The sequence below is a fragment of the Scardinius erythrophthalmus genome (assembly GCF_964197995.2).
Source record: "Scardinius erythrophthalmus genome assembly, chromosome: 10".
Taxonomy (NCBI): Eukaryota; Metazoa; Chordata; class Actinopteri; order Cypriniformes; family Leuciscidae; genus Scardinius; species Scardinius erythrophthalmus.
Window position 1 is genome coordinate 3,703,905 of NC_138230.1, and position 17,167 is coordinate 3,721,071.

The 17,167-nt window shown below is 39.7% G+C and overlaps 1 pseudogene across 1 annotated transcript in view; it reads right to left on the minus strand.

Annotated features, from left to right (window-relative positions):
• Positions 1-17,167, minus strand: part of LOC308697131 (NLR family CARD domain-containing protein 3-like) — a 327,315-nt pseudogene that overhangs the window by 158,303 nt on the left and 151,845 nt on the right. The window contains exons 2-5 of the transcript XR_014032253.1: positions 4,246-4,289; positions 3,355-3,426; positions 2,910-3,026; positions 2,546-2,659 (exon numbers count right to left, since the gene is read on the minus strand). The product of XR_014032253.1 is annotated as an NLR family CARD domain-containing protein 3-like (transcript). The remainder of the gene's footprint in view (positions 1-2,545; positions 2,660-2,909; positions 3,027-3,354; positions 3,427-4,245; positions 4,290-17,167) is intronic.

Here is a 17,167-nt window from a genome sequence, read left to right on the forward strand (position 1 = left end):
GTAATTGTTCAAGTTCAGACAGATAATCTTTCTCTCAAAGTCGTTCAACACTGTTTATGCATCAGTAAATCGCGTTGCAGTGATAAGATCTTCATTCACGCAATCAACAGGCTGTCACCTGCTCAATGCTCATCACTGCAACCTTTCATGTGATGGGAATAGATCTAAATACTTAAACTTCTCATGATTCGTTAATCCCGATAGCTGTAATAGTAAAAACTTATAAAAGCTGTAATAGTAAAAGTTTTCCAGATAGCTCTACATGTAATGCCAGATATTTCATATGCAAGCATGTCAGCCAATCACAGCAGAGGGCGTTTACACTGAAGTCTCACAGCAGACACGCCCCTTCAAACAGAGTGTTCAAATCAGAGGATGAAATCAGGCTAGGAAATATGCCTTTTATTTCTAAATTATAACTAATTTTGATCTAAAAAACATACTAACATTATAAGGGCACCCCAGGAAACATTATAAAATAATCCATTCTACGGCACCTTTAATCTGAAAATCTGCAGGCCGGTTTAATGAACTTCCATAACCTGCAGCTCCTGAACTTCTTGAAAGAGTTGAGAGGCTCTGAAAGTCTTTGAAATACTGATGGTAACAATAATCAACTCTTTTTAGTAGAAAAATAAATGTGACCTGATTCATATTTTCACACTTTGACGCAAACACATTTTAGTTTGAGTTTCAAATTTTTCTAATTATTTGCAATTAGTTAACATTTTAATTAACAATATAACTGACACAGATTTAGATATACATTAAATAATGAATACATCCCTAACAGGTTAAGATCATAACTCTCTAGTGTTCTTTCTAGCTTACTAATGAACTACTGTACGACCATTGTATAACTTTTCTGAGTTAAATGTAATGTTACTTGATTCTAGGGCTGTAGTCAAGACCACCTTTGTCGAGTCCAAGACAAGTCCAAGACCAGGACTAGTCGAGTCCAAGTCAAGACCGAGTCCAAAGAGGTTCGAGTCCGAGTCAAGACCGAGTCCAAAAAGGTTCGAGTCCGAGTCAAGACCGAGTCCAGGACAGGAAAAAAAAAGTCTGCTAAAAAATATAGGCTATAGCCTATAGAAATTAAATCATTATGTAATAATGAAATAATGAATAATTTTAATTTTATTTAAAATAATTGACTAATTTACAAAGAAAAGACAAAAAAAAATTATATAGGCCTAAAGGAGCACTACACATTCGTTTCGACTGTCTGATCAGCCTTACATTCTGTTCCTGTCAATCATACACGCGATGTCAACCAATTAAATTGCATGAGGGAGGACCGAGCCAACTCACAGACACACACACACACACACACAAGAGATGCGGATAAACCACGGATGACGAGACGGAAAATAATATTTTAATTAAATTCGGGCGGGTGGCGGCTGAAGCAATCAAATGAAAAAAGTTTGCCACTAAGCAAACCTGCAAGTTATGAGCGGGTTTATTTTGTTTCGATATTAGCTATATTTTAAAACAGCCAGTCATTGCGCCTACCACTCGTGGAATAGGCAAAGAAAGAAAGGTAAGAAAAAAAGTCGGAAAACTTTGCCCATTAATTAGATGTGCAAGGCAAGCAGGCTAGTTTTCAGTGTGTTATGGAAAATTAAAAATATGAATATTCACGTTGCACTAGCAGTGGACTTTCAGCGAGTTTATTTAAACATTTATTTTTTAAAGAGCCGTTTGTGAGTCAAAAGAGCCGGCTATTTCAGTGAGCTGAGTGAAACGAGCAGGCTCACGAAAAAGCCGAAATGCCCATAGTTATTAGGTGGCCAGTGTTTCACTTTCCCTCCAATAATATATTGTTTTAATATCGCGGCGACGTATGTGTGATAACTGGGAACATAATAAAGAAACCTGGACTCGGTCGAGACCAAAAGCCATATTTGGCAAGACCAGTGGCCGAGACCGAGACAAGTCCGAGTCCGAATACCAGCGAGTCCGAGACAAGTCCGAGACCATAGAAAAGCGGTCTCGAGACCGGACTCGAGTCCAAGACCGGACTCGAGTACTACAGCCCTACTTGATTCACAAGATGTTTTATCTCTCCATGGTTGAAACACATGTCAGTAAGTTGTACCGTATATTTCAACATATATTCTTGTGTTCATGGTTCATTCATGTTTATTTCATGCTATAACTAGCAATAAAGATATGATTGGTTCTTGCTGCCGTTTAAAGGAAGGGTTGATAAAGCGTCTGATAAATAATCTGTCATGCAACATTAAAGAGTGACAAACCGTACGTCTGCATCTGTTCTTGTTAGTCCTGATTAGTTAACCTTCATCCACCTGTGTCTAGTTACAGTAGTTCCCTCGTGTACCCTGTGTATATATTCTCCCGTTCAGTTCTGTCCTCGATTATTGTTCGTGTCTATGTTAAAACACGCTGTTGTGTCCTGTTCACCTGCTTGTGTACATTATCTTTGTTTACTATCTATTTACTTTATCTGTTATTAATAATGGATAGTCTGGGTACAGTGAGTTACTATCAGGATGAGTCTGTCTAGACAGAAATGTTGTACCTCATTTGAGTTGATGTTTGTCTTCTCTTAAATGTCATGTTGTCCATAGACCGGTCACTCTTCATGGACACACAGCTGGACTCTGGTGCCTGCGATCTCTGCTGGGGGAATCCACTTCAATAGAATACAGACAAGAATATATATAGTTTATTTTACATGGATAGATTGGTCTCTATATGAGGTTTATCTACATTTATCCATCCATCTGTCTACTCAGGTCTTGCAGTCTCTACTAATGAGCTGATGAGCTGAAACAGGTGTTTTATATGAGGGGGACATAAGAAAATGTGTAGTGGTTGTGTTAGGAGCTCCAGAGAAGATCTGGGAAGAGCTGATCTAGTCTCTCTAGATAAAAATGTTGTACCTCAGATCAGCTGATGTGTGTTTTCCTTTAAATGCTATTGGCGGCTCCATAGACGCGTCACTCCTCATGGACACACAGCTGGACTCCGGTGAGATTGATCTGTCACCCTTAAACTGACTTTAACAGAATAGAGACAAGAATCAACTTGGCTGATTTAACATGAAAATAAATCCCACATGAGAAGGTTGTCTATTAAGACAGTGTGTTGAAGAGTGATGAAACTGTCCAAGGATAATGTCATATATCATCTAGCTGTCTACTGTATCTGTGTGTCTTTGGACAGTGTTTAAAGACCCTGAGTGTCTCCAACTACTGTATATCCCGGCACCAGAATATGATAGAGACAACAGATCACTATACCAACCCTGGCAAACACACACAACACCCTGTTATGTGCAGAAAATGAGTCTTCTATAACATTAAGATCATATGAAGATTGAAGTACCTGAATCCTGGAGGAGAATCTCCATGTCTGAATGTGTGTGTGTCGTCCATGATTCATTCAGTCTTCATGAAGCTGCTCGAGTAGGAGATCAGAAACACTCATTCACACACACTCAAATACAATTTGACATTTTCTTCAGTGTGTTTATGGAGACAAAACTAATCAGATTTCTGATTTGTAATCAATAAATATCAACATTTAATGTGATTTTATCTATCATGTAAATGAATGTTCAGAACTGGTATCATCTGAATCAGCAGATTCTCTTCTTCAGTCAGATCTGTAGCGTTTGCTCCAGTATTTCATCTGTGTGTGTTTAAAACAGAAATATCTCGGCTGAACAGACTGGGAAGTTTGTAAAACTAGAGTTTAATGTTCTTCCACTGAAGCCTCAAATATTGTACAAATGGGACAGTTTACTGTAAACCCACATTTAATACATCTGTGAAACTGACTAACATACACAGATATTTGTTCAAAATCTTTTCCAACTATTTTAAAATAAAATGTTTCCTATTGGTTTAGTTTAATTAAATTTTCAATAAAAATGACATCATATATAAAGGGAGATTGTGACAACAGCACTCTTTATAATTGACATTCATTTACACAGAAAATTATATCAAAGTTTAAGAAAAAAAAAGTTAAAACAAACACTACAGATGTTAAAGAGAAAAGTGTTACAACACTGTGGTTTCAAGAAAGTTTGGCTTTTAGTAATGAAACAAAAAATTAGACCTACATAAAGTGTAAAAGTGTATTTTAACATATAGCGTCTATAAGGCTATATGTCTATGTCAATTATTGATAAGTAAAAAAGAATAGTATAAAAATGAAATGCATATTAAGAATTTCATGTGTAATGTACTTTAATATTTCATGGTTACTTACGTTAGTGAGGAAATAAGTTAATTTCCATGCGCCACACCGGAACACTTGCTCTGAATATAAAGTTATTAAACACCTCGAGGCTCGAGTTTTCCATCAACAGTTAAATCAAACTTACATATACAAACATCACTTGATACTTGGATGATCCGTTGTTCTTATTTAAAGATTCTTAAAGCCGGGTGTAAAATGGCGCTTGAAAATAAAACACACTTGAATGTACTTTCACTTTCACTTTCACTAAGCCCTGCCCCTTTTGTCTCAAAATGTATTGTGCCCCTCTCTGATAAATGTAAATAATAATAATTATTATAAATATTATAATAAATATCAATACACTTATACACCATTGCCACTAACAATAATAATACAAAAAAATATTATTAAAAAAAATGTTTTTGGCGGAAGCATTTGGCGGAAGTGAAGTGGTAGGCGGAGTTTCATCAGTTCGCCGCGAGTCTTCAAACAACTACCATAGACAGTACAACCAGAGAATGTCTAATAGGAAGAGAATTGGCACTCTCTGCTTACTTCCGGGTTCTGGATTGGTTGCAGTAACACGTCTCTATCCATGCGGGGGCGCTCGCGAGCGAGTGCAGAATGAATGGAGGTCTATGGCGAAATACCCCTCAAAACCCACTTTTCTCAGGATATAATTTTTTGTCTAGTAATTTAAATGTTGTATGCGAAAGGAGATGCAAAGAAATTACACATTGCTGGGTGTTAGATTTTTTTAGAGTCACTTATTTGGTTTAAAAAGTCTTTTAAAATGTCAATGACGTCAGAATGCTGACGTCATTAGCAGAATGCTAGCGTGTTATGGGCAACAACAACTCAACCTGTAAGAAATCGAAAATAAATAAGTACTCGTTCATTCGACTTTCGACCTATAACCCATGTTGAACTTGCAAAGCCTACAATAAAATCTGAGATTTCTCAACGGCAATCGGGTGAAAGAGACAAATTTAGCCGTCTAGCCCCATAGACTCCCATTCAGTCTGCACTCGCTCGCGATCACCCCCAGTGGAATTCTAATGGAACTGCAACCAAAATCAATACAATGGGGCTGAATAGGGAGTGCCAAGGCTCTCCGTAGACGGGCTCTGGTACAACTACACGAGCTCGATCCGTACCGGAAACACGATCTGTTCTGCGCATGTGCGAGAACGCGACTCCTTCCTGTCTGATGTCGAAAGCATTTACGGCAGTTGTTGTTGTTCGACACTACACAATCCGTATCGTAACTGAAGCCCCTTAACTGACTTTTATTACTTTTATTTACCCTTTGTCATTTTATTTATTATTTATTTTATTTTAACTTTATTTTCTTCTCCCTAAAGTTGTGTGTTATTCTACGTGCTCCGTTTCCTGTTAACACTCATATTTTTGTCAATTCTGTATAAGCCAGTTATTGTTGTAAATTTTACATCTAAAAAAAAAAAACAATGATCCGTATCGGAAATAGTTATTTACTAGTGATTATCTTAACACACACACATATATATAAGGTTACATTGATTCAATTAAATAAATGGAGAAACAGTTTACGTATGGGAAATACAGATGTGCATTAAGTGTGGGCAATATGATGGTTGTAGTGTGCGATCAGCCTCCTCTGCAGAATTAATATTGTAATATATTGTAATATTTACAATATTACTACATGTAATATTTCATTTGGTAAAGGTTTGTTCTACTTATTTCAGCATACTTTAACAAATGTCTGCACTCAAGAAAACACAGAAACACACAGGAAAATTATTTATTTATTTATTAATAAATTAATTCATCCATACCTACCTCCATCCATCCATCTATCTCTCCTTCCATCTATCTATCCATCCATCCATCTATCACTCCATCTATCTACCCCTCCATCTATCTATTCATCCATCTATCCCTACATCCATCCATCCCTCTCTCCTCCATCTATCTCTCCCTCAACTCTCTATTCATCCATCTATCCCTACATCTATATCCATCCCTCCCTCCTTCTATATCCATCTATCCCTCCCTTCTTCCTTCCTCCCTGCGTCCCTCTCTCCTCCATCTCATTGCATTATTATACATTAGGCTATAATCAACATTAAATAGTAGTTTAATGTAGTACTTACAAAGTCTGAAAACATAAATTCTTGAACTTTCACATAAAATGCTAAATAATCCATGTTTTTTTCGCACATGCAGGACAGTCACAGACTAGTACAGTACAAATCGTGACAGATCGAGTAGTGACAGTGACGTTGTCGTAAAAACATTGACGATGACAGGAAGTGGCAGAAAAACTTCGTTCTTGCACATGCACAGAACAGATCGTATTTCCGGTACGGATCGAGTGTAACGTTCGCTTCCGCGTTTTGTCTCAGCCCGCCAGTTACATCCGGTGCTGCGTCAGAAGCCGTTTTTGCATTAGGTGGAGATAATGGCAAATTACACTCGCTGTTTACAAGAACTTCCAGCGGTTAACTTGAATGATGTTAACCATATTGTGAGGCAATGTTTGAAAATGTTTGTAATCAACAGATCTCGGTCACCATTGACTACCATAGTATATTTTTTTCCTACTATGTAAGTCAAAGGTGACCGAGATCTGTTGATTACAAACATTATTCCAAATATCTTCCTTTGTGTTCAGCAGAACAAAGAAACTCATACAGGTTTGGAACAACTTGAGGGGGAGTAAATGATGACAGAATTTTCATTTTTGGGTGAACTATCCCTTTAACTGTCACACATATGAGTAAGATAGAGAAGTTCTTTAAATTATAAATTTCGAGCTACATCAACAACTTTGAGGGTGAGTATTCTCTCATATCGCGCGAAATCCGACTAGCGAATCAGTTTCTAAAATCGTTGTCTCCGTTTCTGAGAAAATGAATTTTATTAAAGTGAATTGTCCTATAGAACGCGCTATGCGGAAGTAAAGACGCCGGCTGAGATCCTACCGGAAATACGTCAGCAGCGTTCGTGCATAGAGCCTATTATGGAAAAGTTATATTATCCTACCATGTTACTGTAAACGTTGCGGCAGCATGTGAGTTATGCTTAACATTAGTAAAAGTATAACTCGATGTCTGCCGCATTCTGAGTCTGACAATGTCATTCGTTTTCATCCAAGGCCATAGCAACCCAGTGGGCATTTGATGTCAATTTAACATCAATGTGACATCAAACATTGATGTCAAAATTACGTCACGAAATAGGTCAAAAATGAAAGTCATATTAACGTCGAAGTGTCGATGTCAATTTGATGTCAAGATTTTGACCTCTGCTGATGTCATTTTGATGTCATTTTGATGTTATTTTGATGTTAATTCAACATTTATTTGACGTCAAGATGTCATGATGTTGATCCCAGCAGGCATGGACTACAGCGTCAGTCAGACGTTGGATTTTGGTTGAAAATGAAAGTCGGGTTGATGTCTAAATCCAATGTTTGTTTGATGTCAGGCTCCAACGTTGGGCAGTCGTTGAATTTTGGTTGGAATAAACCAAACAAAAAGGTGAAATGCATGGCCGTACACTTATTACCAGCTTCACTTAAAACTAACCAGATTTACTTTATTTAATTTCCGGTTTAAAAAAATAACATTTTGTTTTTTAAAGTCACCATGATGGTGGTTAGCGTTTGCTTTAGTTGGACTCTTGACTCTTTAGCATAAAATTTTCTCTGGCTGCTATAATAGTGTGTGTATAAAGCACATTTGTTGTGGCAAAAAAACCATGAGAAAATTTAGAGCAGATGATATCATCGTGTAATTGCCTGAAATACCTGATCTTATTCAGTGTCTAATGTTTTGATTATATAGAACTTGTGTTTTTAATCTTGTTTTATAATAGAATCCATTAAATCTTACAGCATGAGAGCAATGTTGTTTATCAAATAATATAAAGGTTTTTAAAAACATTTAATGCATTAAAATTTTTCCCTCTACATTATTACTTAGCCATCAAGAATCAGTGTATGACTCTCAACAATGGTGACAATAAATTAAATGCTTCATGCTGCAGTGCATGCTGGGTACCACCAATCAAAACTCACCCTTATCTCCCAGCATGGATTGCGGCTTTAATAAATTATGCAGCTGGAGTTGATCTGATTATCTGGATATTTTGTTTGATTGTCACCATTGTTGAGATTCATATGCTGTTTCTTGATGTCTGTGTGTGTCTGTACTGCCATAGATAAAAGGTTTTTGTGCACTAAATAGTTTTTAAAAATCAATTATATTTTTTAATAAACAACAAGACTAGATATGCTGTAGAATCAAATTACTTCTATCATGAATAAAACCGCTTTTAAGCCAGAAGTCCCATATAATCAAAGCATTAGACACTGAACAAGATCAGGGATTCAGGCAATTACACAATGATATCTTTGTGTAAACATCAATAAACAGCCATCATCACCTGATCTCATTTTCTCATGGCTTTTTTAGCTACAATTGTGCTTTATAAACACAATTATAGCAGCCAGAGAAAAGTTTAATTTAAAGAGTCAAGGGTCAAGAGCACAACTAAAGCAAACGCTAACCACCATCATGGTGACTTTAAAAAACAAAATATTATTTCTTTAAACCAAAATCCAACGTCTGACCGATGTTGTAGTCTATATCCTGTGCCTGCTGGGCATCTATTTGACATCAGGATGCCATGATGTTGATGTCATTTTAATGCTATTTTGATATCATTCAATATCAAGCTCCAAAATCAGATTAAATTGACCTTTTATAGTATAAGCATAAGCAATTATAGTGTCTGCTGTCATTTTAAACGTGAACTAAATGCAAATATGCAAGGATTTAAATAAATAAAAACACACATGCAAAATACACCTAGGTCTACAACTTTCAAGATCATTCAGGCTAGATCTTTTAGATGTTGTCACATTGATTTACAATGAGTAATAAATATACTTTTTTCAGACATTATAGACATTGTTTTGACATAAATTTCACATCAATTTGACGTCTTGTTTCCTGACATCAAATCAACATCGATTTAATGTCAATGATATTGACCTGAGATGTAGGGACCAGAAAAAACATGTCAGATTGATACCTTTGTTAGGCATCTTTACAGCCACAAGGAAATAATTACAAAATATAATGAAAATATGCATATTCATGCATGTCATACATGGTGGTCAAAGTCTTGACTATTTGTTGATGTCAAATTGACGTCAAGGTGCCCGCTGGGAAGTGTTATTAGCTTGGGAAATACATCTAATGAAAGGGAATTTTAAGTCCATGGCCAACTCTAAATTGTAAGGAATTTATATATTTGATTTCATAGTAACACTTTAAAATAAGGTTAATTTGTTTATTATTCATATTAACTAACATGAACTATGAGCAAAACATTTGTTACTGTATTTGTTAATCTTAGTTAATAATAATACAACTGTTAATTGTTCATGTAATGTCACAGTCAGTGCATTAACTAATGTTAACAAATACAACTTTTGATGTTAATAATGTTTTAGTAAATGCTGAAATTAATAGGCTATTAACTAAGATTAATAAATGCTGTAGAAGTGCAGTTTATTATTAGTTCGTTAACAAATTTAACTAATGAAACCTTATTGTAAAGTGTTACTGATTTCATGATAGCTAACACTTTCATGAATACATCAAATTTACAACATCAACAAAACTTAACATGAATTCCTCATAATTACCTTTTTGATTCTCACTGTTTTGTTTGGTAAAGTAATATTTAGTAATATTATCATCATTTCCCTATATTTGTTTGATGTGTTATGCATTCTAATTGCATCAGCGTCTCTTCATTGGTAATGAAGAGAGGCTCTCTGACCGACTGCTGCTCTCCATCGAGCGAGCTCCAATTAATTGTGAGGAAGTCATTAAAATATTTAAAAACACAACAGACAGACGGGTACTGCTTTAAACACAGGTGATTTATTAAATAAATATGCAACAGACGTATCCGTATGCGACAGACTTCATCTCTCTCCTAGCCTCTTTCGATCTCAAACGGCTCATCACCACAGGTACTCACAAATCAGGAAACCAACTGGACCTGGTTTACACACACAACTCACACTCACTTTCTCCCGCCCATCTCTCCTATGCCGTATCTTCTTCTCTTCCCCCACCCTCACAATTCTCATCTCTGGATGTGAATACCGCAACGGATACCTTATGCTCCACTCTAACCTCTTCTCTAGACATATAATATCTGCCCTCTCTCCTCCAGGCCAGCACGCGCTACTCCATACTTTTCTGTGGATGTTAATGCTTCAAAATCTTCATACTTTAAGATCAACAGCTCCTCCAACACGCGATCACTGTTTTAGACATTCAGCTCTCTCCTCTGTCCACCTCCACCTCCACCCACCTCCTCTTTAACTGCTGACGATTTTGCTAACTTTTTCACCAACAAAACAACAGCTATCAGCAGTCAGTTCTCAGCTCCACACACACAGGAACCCAGACCGACCCCTTCCACAGCCAATGACCCTCTGTCCTCCTTCTCTCCGCTAACCGAGGAAGAAGAATCTAAACTTCTCCCCTCCAGTCATCCTCACTACTGCCCTCTAGACCCCATCCCCTCACACCTTCTACAAGCCATCTCTCCCACACTTCTCCCAGCACTCACACACATCCTCAACTCATCCCTCCATACTGGCCTTTCCCTACAGCATTCCAGCAGGCTCGGGTTACTCCACTGCGTAAATAAACAACTCTAAACACATCATCTGTAGAGAATTACAGACCTATCTCTCTCCTACCGTTTATTGTGAAAACACTTGAAAGAGCTGTTTTCAACCAAATAACATCCTTCTTGTCTCTAAACAACCAGCTAGATGTCAACCAATCCGGCTTCAAGAAAGGGCATTCAACTGAGACTGCATTGCTGTCGGTCACAGAAGCCCTACGGATCGCAAACACTGCTTCCAAATCCTCAGTTCTCATTCTCCTGCTGCCTTCGACACTGTGATTCATCAGATCCTTCTGTCCAGCCTCTCATCACTGGGCATCACAGGAACTTCACTCCACTGGTTTGAGTCTCACCACATCACTGGGACACATCATACAGGCACATGGTTTCTCCTACCACTGCTATGCTGACGACACACAGCTCTTCCTCTCATTTCAACCAGATGATCCCACAGTAGCTGCACAGGTCTCAAGCTGTCTGGCAGACATCTCGACATGGACTTTAGACTTTAGACTTTATTTGTCCCCATAGGGCAATTGGTTTTGAGGCAAGATAAACACAGGACAATCACAGATGCACAAATACAAGACAAAAACATAAGAAATACTTAATGTAACAGGCCCTTGTTAAAGTAACATCTGACAATTCATAGTATAGCAACATTTCCATAACCATCCCCATTTCGGCAACAACATCATCAAAAACAAGCAACACTATACATATTATAATAATAATAACCCCATCACTATTTAATAGTTATAGTCTGTCTACTCCTCCGGGCTGAATTCATAAACAAGATGGCTCTCGGGACGAATGAATGCTTATATCTGTTATTCTTCACTGGAGGTAATCTGTACCGAGACCCGGAAGGCAATATCTGGAACTCAGGATGAAGGGGGTGGGAGCTATCAGAGATAACTGTGTTGGCCTTCCTAACTACCTGTCTATCATACAGGACAGAAAGGCTAGCCTACTCTGCTGAACACCTATAATTTTACTACTGACCTTCACTATATTGGAGAGGGCAGTTTTGGCCTTGACAGTGAGACTACCATACCAGCAAATTAATGAAAATGTTAAAACAGACTCAATGTATGATTTATAAAAAAGGGTCATGAGAGTCTTATCAACACAAAATTTTGACAGTTTGCGAATACAGAACAGTCTTTGTTGGCCTCTTTTGCAAAGCATTTCAGTGTGGATGAAGGAACATCACCTACAGCTCAACCTGGCAAAGACTGAGCTTCTCGTCCTCCCTGCCAATCCATCTCCACAGCACGACTTCACCATCCAGCTAGAATCATCATCAATCACCCCATCAAGTTCGGTCAGAAATCTTGCGCGAGAGAACTCACTGGTAACCACAGCAACCGTTCAGAGCAATATTGAAAACATCACATACATTTTTTTCTCACTTTGTATAACAATGATAATTCCAATTGCTCTGCACACTTTGTGTTGAAACCTGTGCAATTACTTGGAAAAAAGCGACATAGTAACTCCTAATGTCAGAAATGTGTTGGACAGAAAGCAGTAATCCAGACTTGTAGCAGAGAATGACAGATGTCTATCCTAGAGCCCTTTTCATTTATAATGATGGATTTATGTTTCCAGATGAGAACTCATGGGAATATTATATATATTACACTACATAATTGTGTTTGTCACTTGTACCTGTTAACAGCAAATTAACAGCACTTGCCAAAACCATCAACAACCATTCAATGGTCTCTTTTAATGTCATTTCAAACATCAAAAGTGTAAAGAAAATCTTTCCTTTAGATTTGGCACAGCAGGTTTTAGCTCATATCGGTCTCAGATGATGATGGATTCATCATCTAGTGTCAAAGCTGCTCAGATCCTGGAGAAAATATTAGCGGAGCCCTTTTCTGCTCTTCTTTACTGGAAAGATCTGCAGATGGACAATACACACATTTGTGTAGAAGTCTTTTTTTAATCACTGGATAAAGTTTTCATGCTAGCTCAAGAAAAATAGTTTATCTACATCTACTATTTATCACATGAGATTGTAGGTAACAGGAGAATATTTGTGTAAAGTGTGTAATATATCTGCTCTTTTCTCATGTGAAACTGTGAGGTGTTCTGAACACGACATAGAGACAGTGCAGTCGAGCGATAGTGTCCCCCTGAACCATGTCATCCAGGCATATCGAGCCCCGGGACAAAACATCATCTACAGAAAGAGAAAACATCCCAACATCACTATCAGCATCAGAGAAGCTCAGAGCCGCAGTATCAGCTGATGCACATGGCATTACAAGCCGACACCAGAGCCCGTCTACGGAGAGTCTGCCCACTCCCTATTAAGTCCTATTGTACCGAACTTTGGTTGTAGTTCCACCAGAGCTCCACTGGGGGCGATCGCCCATGAGTGCAGAATGAATGGGAGTCTATGGGGCTAGACGACTAAATGTGTCTCTTTCACCGGATTGCCGTTGAGAAATCTCAGATTTGATTGTAGGTTTTGCAAGTTCAACATGGGTTATAAGTCGAAAGTTGAATGAACGAGTACTTATGTCCTTTCGATTTCTTACAGGTTGAGTTGTTGTTGCCCATAAAACGCTAGCATTCTGCTAATGAACGCTGATTGGTCATTGAAGGACTGATTACGACCAGAGATACCGCTTGATGGCATCGTGGCATCCGAAGCGGGACCAGAAACAAACAAAACAAAAACTCTTCTAGCACGTGTGTTTACCTGTGTAAGCTGTGTTGTGTGTTTACCTGTGTCAGCTGTGTTGTGTGTTTCCCTGTGTCAGCTGTGTTGTGTGTTTGCCTGTGTCAGCTGTGTTGTGTGTTTGCCTGTGTCAGCTGTGTTGTGTGTTTACCTGTGTCAGCTGTGTTGTGTGTCAGCTGTGTTGTGTGTTTACCTGTGTCAGCTGTGTTGTGTGTTTGCCTGTGTCAGCTGTGTTGTGTGTTTCCCTGTGTCAGCTGTGTTGTGTGTTTGCCTGTGTCAGCTGTGTTGTGTGTTTGCCTGTGTCAGCTGTGTTGTGTGTCAGCTGTGTTGTGTGTTTACCTGTGTCAGCTGTGTTGTGTGTCAGCTGTGTTGTGTGTTTACCTGTGTCAGCTGTGTTGTGTGTTTACCTGTGTCAGCTGTGTTGTGTGTTTCCCTGTGTCAGCTGTGTTGTGTGTCAGCTGTGTTGTGTGTTTACCTGTGTCAGCTGTGTTGTGTGTTTGCCTGTGTCAGCTGTGTTGTGTGTTTACCTGTGTCAGCTGTGTTGTGTGTTTGCCTGTGTCAGCTGTGTTGTGTGTTTGCCTGTGTCAGCTGTGTTGTGTGTTTACCTGTGTCTGTGTGTTTACCTGTGTCAGCTGTGTTGTGTGTTTACATGTGTCAGCTGTGTTGTGTGTTTGCCTGTGTCAGCTGTGTTGTGTGTTTACCTGTGTCAGCTGTGTTGTGTGTTTACTTGTGTCAGCTGTGTTGTGTGTTTACCTGTGTCTGTGTGTTTACCTGTGTCAGCTGTGTTGTGTGTTTACCTGTGTCAGCTGTGTTGTGTGTTTACCTGTGTCTGTGTGTTTACCTGTGTCAGCTGTGTTGTGTGTCAGCTGTGTTGTGTGTTTACATGTGTCAGCTGTGTTGTGTGTTTACCTGTGTCAGCTGTGTTGTGTGTTTGCCTGTGTCAGCTGTGTTGTGTGTTTACCTGTGTCAGCTGTGTTGTGTGTTTACCTGTGTCAGCTGTGTTGTGTGTTTACCTGTGTCTGTGTGTTTACCTGTGACAGCTGTGTTGTGTGTTTACCTGTGTCAGCTGTGTTGTGTGTCAGCTGTGTTGTGTGTTTACATGTGTCAGCTGTGTTGTGTGTTTGCCTGTGTCAGCTGTGTTGTGTGTTTGCCTGTGTCAGCTGTGTTGTGTGTTTGCCTGTGTCAGCTGTGTTGTGTGTTTGCCTGTGTCAGCTGTGTTGTGTGTTTACCTGTGTCAGCTGTGTTGTGTGTTTACCTGTGTCAGCTGTGTTGTGTGTTTACCTGTGTCTGTGTGTTTACCTGTGTCAGCTGTGTTGTGTGTCAGCTGTGTTGTGTGTTTACATGTGTCAGCTGTGTTGTGTGTTTACCTGTGTCAGCTGTGTTGTGTGTTTACCTGTGTCAGCTGTGTTGTGTGTTTACCTGTGTCTGTGTGTTTACCTGTGTCAGCTGTGTTGTGTGTCAGCTGTGTTGTGTGTTTACATGTGTCAGCTGTGTTGTGTGTTTGCCTGTGTCAGCTGTGTTGTGTGTTTACCTGTGTCAGCTGTGTTGTGTGTCAGCTGTGTTGTGTGTTTACCTGTGTCAGCTGTGTTGTGTGTTTGCCTGTGTCAGCTGTTTTGTGTGTTTACCTGTTTCAGCTGTGTTGTGTGTTTACCTGTGTCAGCTGTGTTGTGTTTACCTGTGTCAGCTGTATTGTGTGTTTCCCTGTGTCAGCTGTGTTGTGTGTTTCCCTGTGTCAGCTGTGTTGTGTGTTTACCTGTGTCAGCTGTGTTGTGTGTTTACCTGTCAGCTGTGTTGTGTGTCAGCTGTGTTGTGTGTTTACCTGTGTCAGCTGTGTTGTGTGTTTACCTGTCAGCTGTGTTGTGTGTCAGCTGTGTTGTGTGTTTACCTGTGTCAGCTGTGTTGTGTGTTTGCCTGTGTCAGCTGTGTTGTGTGTTTGCCTGTGTCAGCTGTGTTGTGTGTTTACCTGTGTCAGCTGTGTTGTGTGTTTACCTGTGTCAGCTGTGTTGTGTGTTTCCCTGTGTCAGCTGTGTTGTGTGTTTGCCTGTGTCAGCTGTGTTGTGTGTTTGCCTGTGTCAGCTGTGTTGTGTGTTTACCTGTGTCAGCTGTGTTGTGTGTCAGCTGTGTTGTGTGTTTACCTGTGTCAGCTGTGTTGTGTGTTTGCCTGTGTCAGCTGTGTTGTGTGTTTACCTGTGTCAGCTGTGTTGTGTGTTTGCCTGTGTCAGCTGTGTTGTGTGTTTGCCTGTGTCAGCTGTGTTGTGTGTCAGCTGTGTTGTGTGTTTACCTGTGTCAGCTGTGTTGTGTGTCAGCTGTGTTGTGTGTTTACCTGTGTCAGCTGTGTTGTGTGTTTCCCTGTGTCAGCTGTGTTGTGTGTTTCCCTGTGTCAGCTGTGTTGTGTGTCAGCTGTGTTGTGTGTTTACCTGTGTCAGCTGTGTTGTGTGTTTGCCTGTGTCAGCTGTGTTGTGTGTTTACCTGTGTCAGCTGTGTTGTGTGTTTGCCTGTGTCAGCTGTGTTGTGTGTTTGCCTGTGTCAGCTGTGTTGTGTGTTTACCTGTGTCTGTGTGTTTACCTGTGTCAGCTGTGTTGTGTGTTTACATGTGTCAGCTGTGTTGTGTGTTTGCCTGTGTCAGCTGTGTTGTGTGTTTACCTGTGTCAGCTGTGTTGTGTGTTTACTTGTGTCAGCTGTGTTGTGTGTTTACCTGTGTCTGTGTGTTTACCTGTGTCAGCTGTGTTGTGTGTTTACCTGTGTCTGTGTGTTTACCTGTGTCAGCTGTGTTGTGTGTCAGCTGTGTTGTGTGTTTACATGTGTCAGCTGTGTTGTGTGTTTACCTGTGTCAGCTGTGTTGTGTGTTTGCCTGTGTCAGCTGTGTTGTGTGTTTACCTGTGTCAGCTGTGTTGTGTGTTTACCTGTGTCAGCTGTGTTGTGTGTTTACCTGTGTCAGCTGTGTTGTGTGTTTACCTGTGTCTGTGTGTTTACCTGTGACAGCTGTGTTGTGTGTTTACCTGTGTCAGCTGTGTTGTGTGTCAGCTGTGTTGTGTGTTTACATGTGTCAGCTGTGTTGTGTGTTTGCCTGTGTCAGCTGTGTTGTGTGTTTGCCTGTGTCAGCTGTGTTGTGTGTTTGCCTGTGTCAGCTGTGTTGTGTGTTTGCCTGTGTCAGCTGTGTTGTGTGTTTACCTGTGTCAGCTGTGTTGTGTGTTTACCTGTGTCAGCTGTGTTGTGTGTTTACCTGTGTCTGTGTGTTTACCTGTGTCAGCTGTGTTGTGTGTCAGCTGTGTTGTGTGTTTACATGTGTCAGCTGTGTTGTGTGTTTACCTGTGTCAGCTGTGTTGTGTGTTTACCTGTGTCAGCTGTGTTGTGTGTTTACCTGTGTCTGTGTGTTTACCTGTGTCAGCTGTGTTGTGTGTCAGCTGTGTTGTGTGTTTACATGTGTCAGCTGTGTTGTATGTTTGCCTGTGTCAGCTGTGTTGTGTGTTTACCTGTGTCAGCTGTGTTGTGTGTCAGCTGTGTTGTGTGTTTACCTGTGTCAGCTGTGTTGTGTGTTTGCCT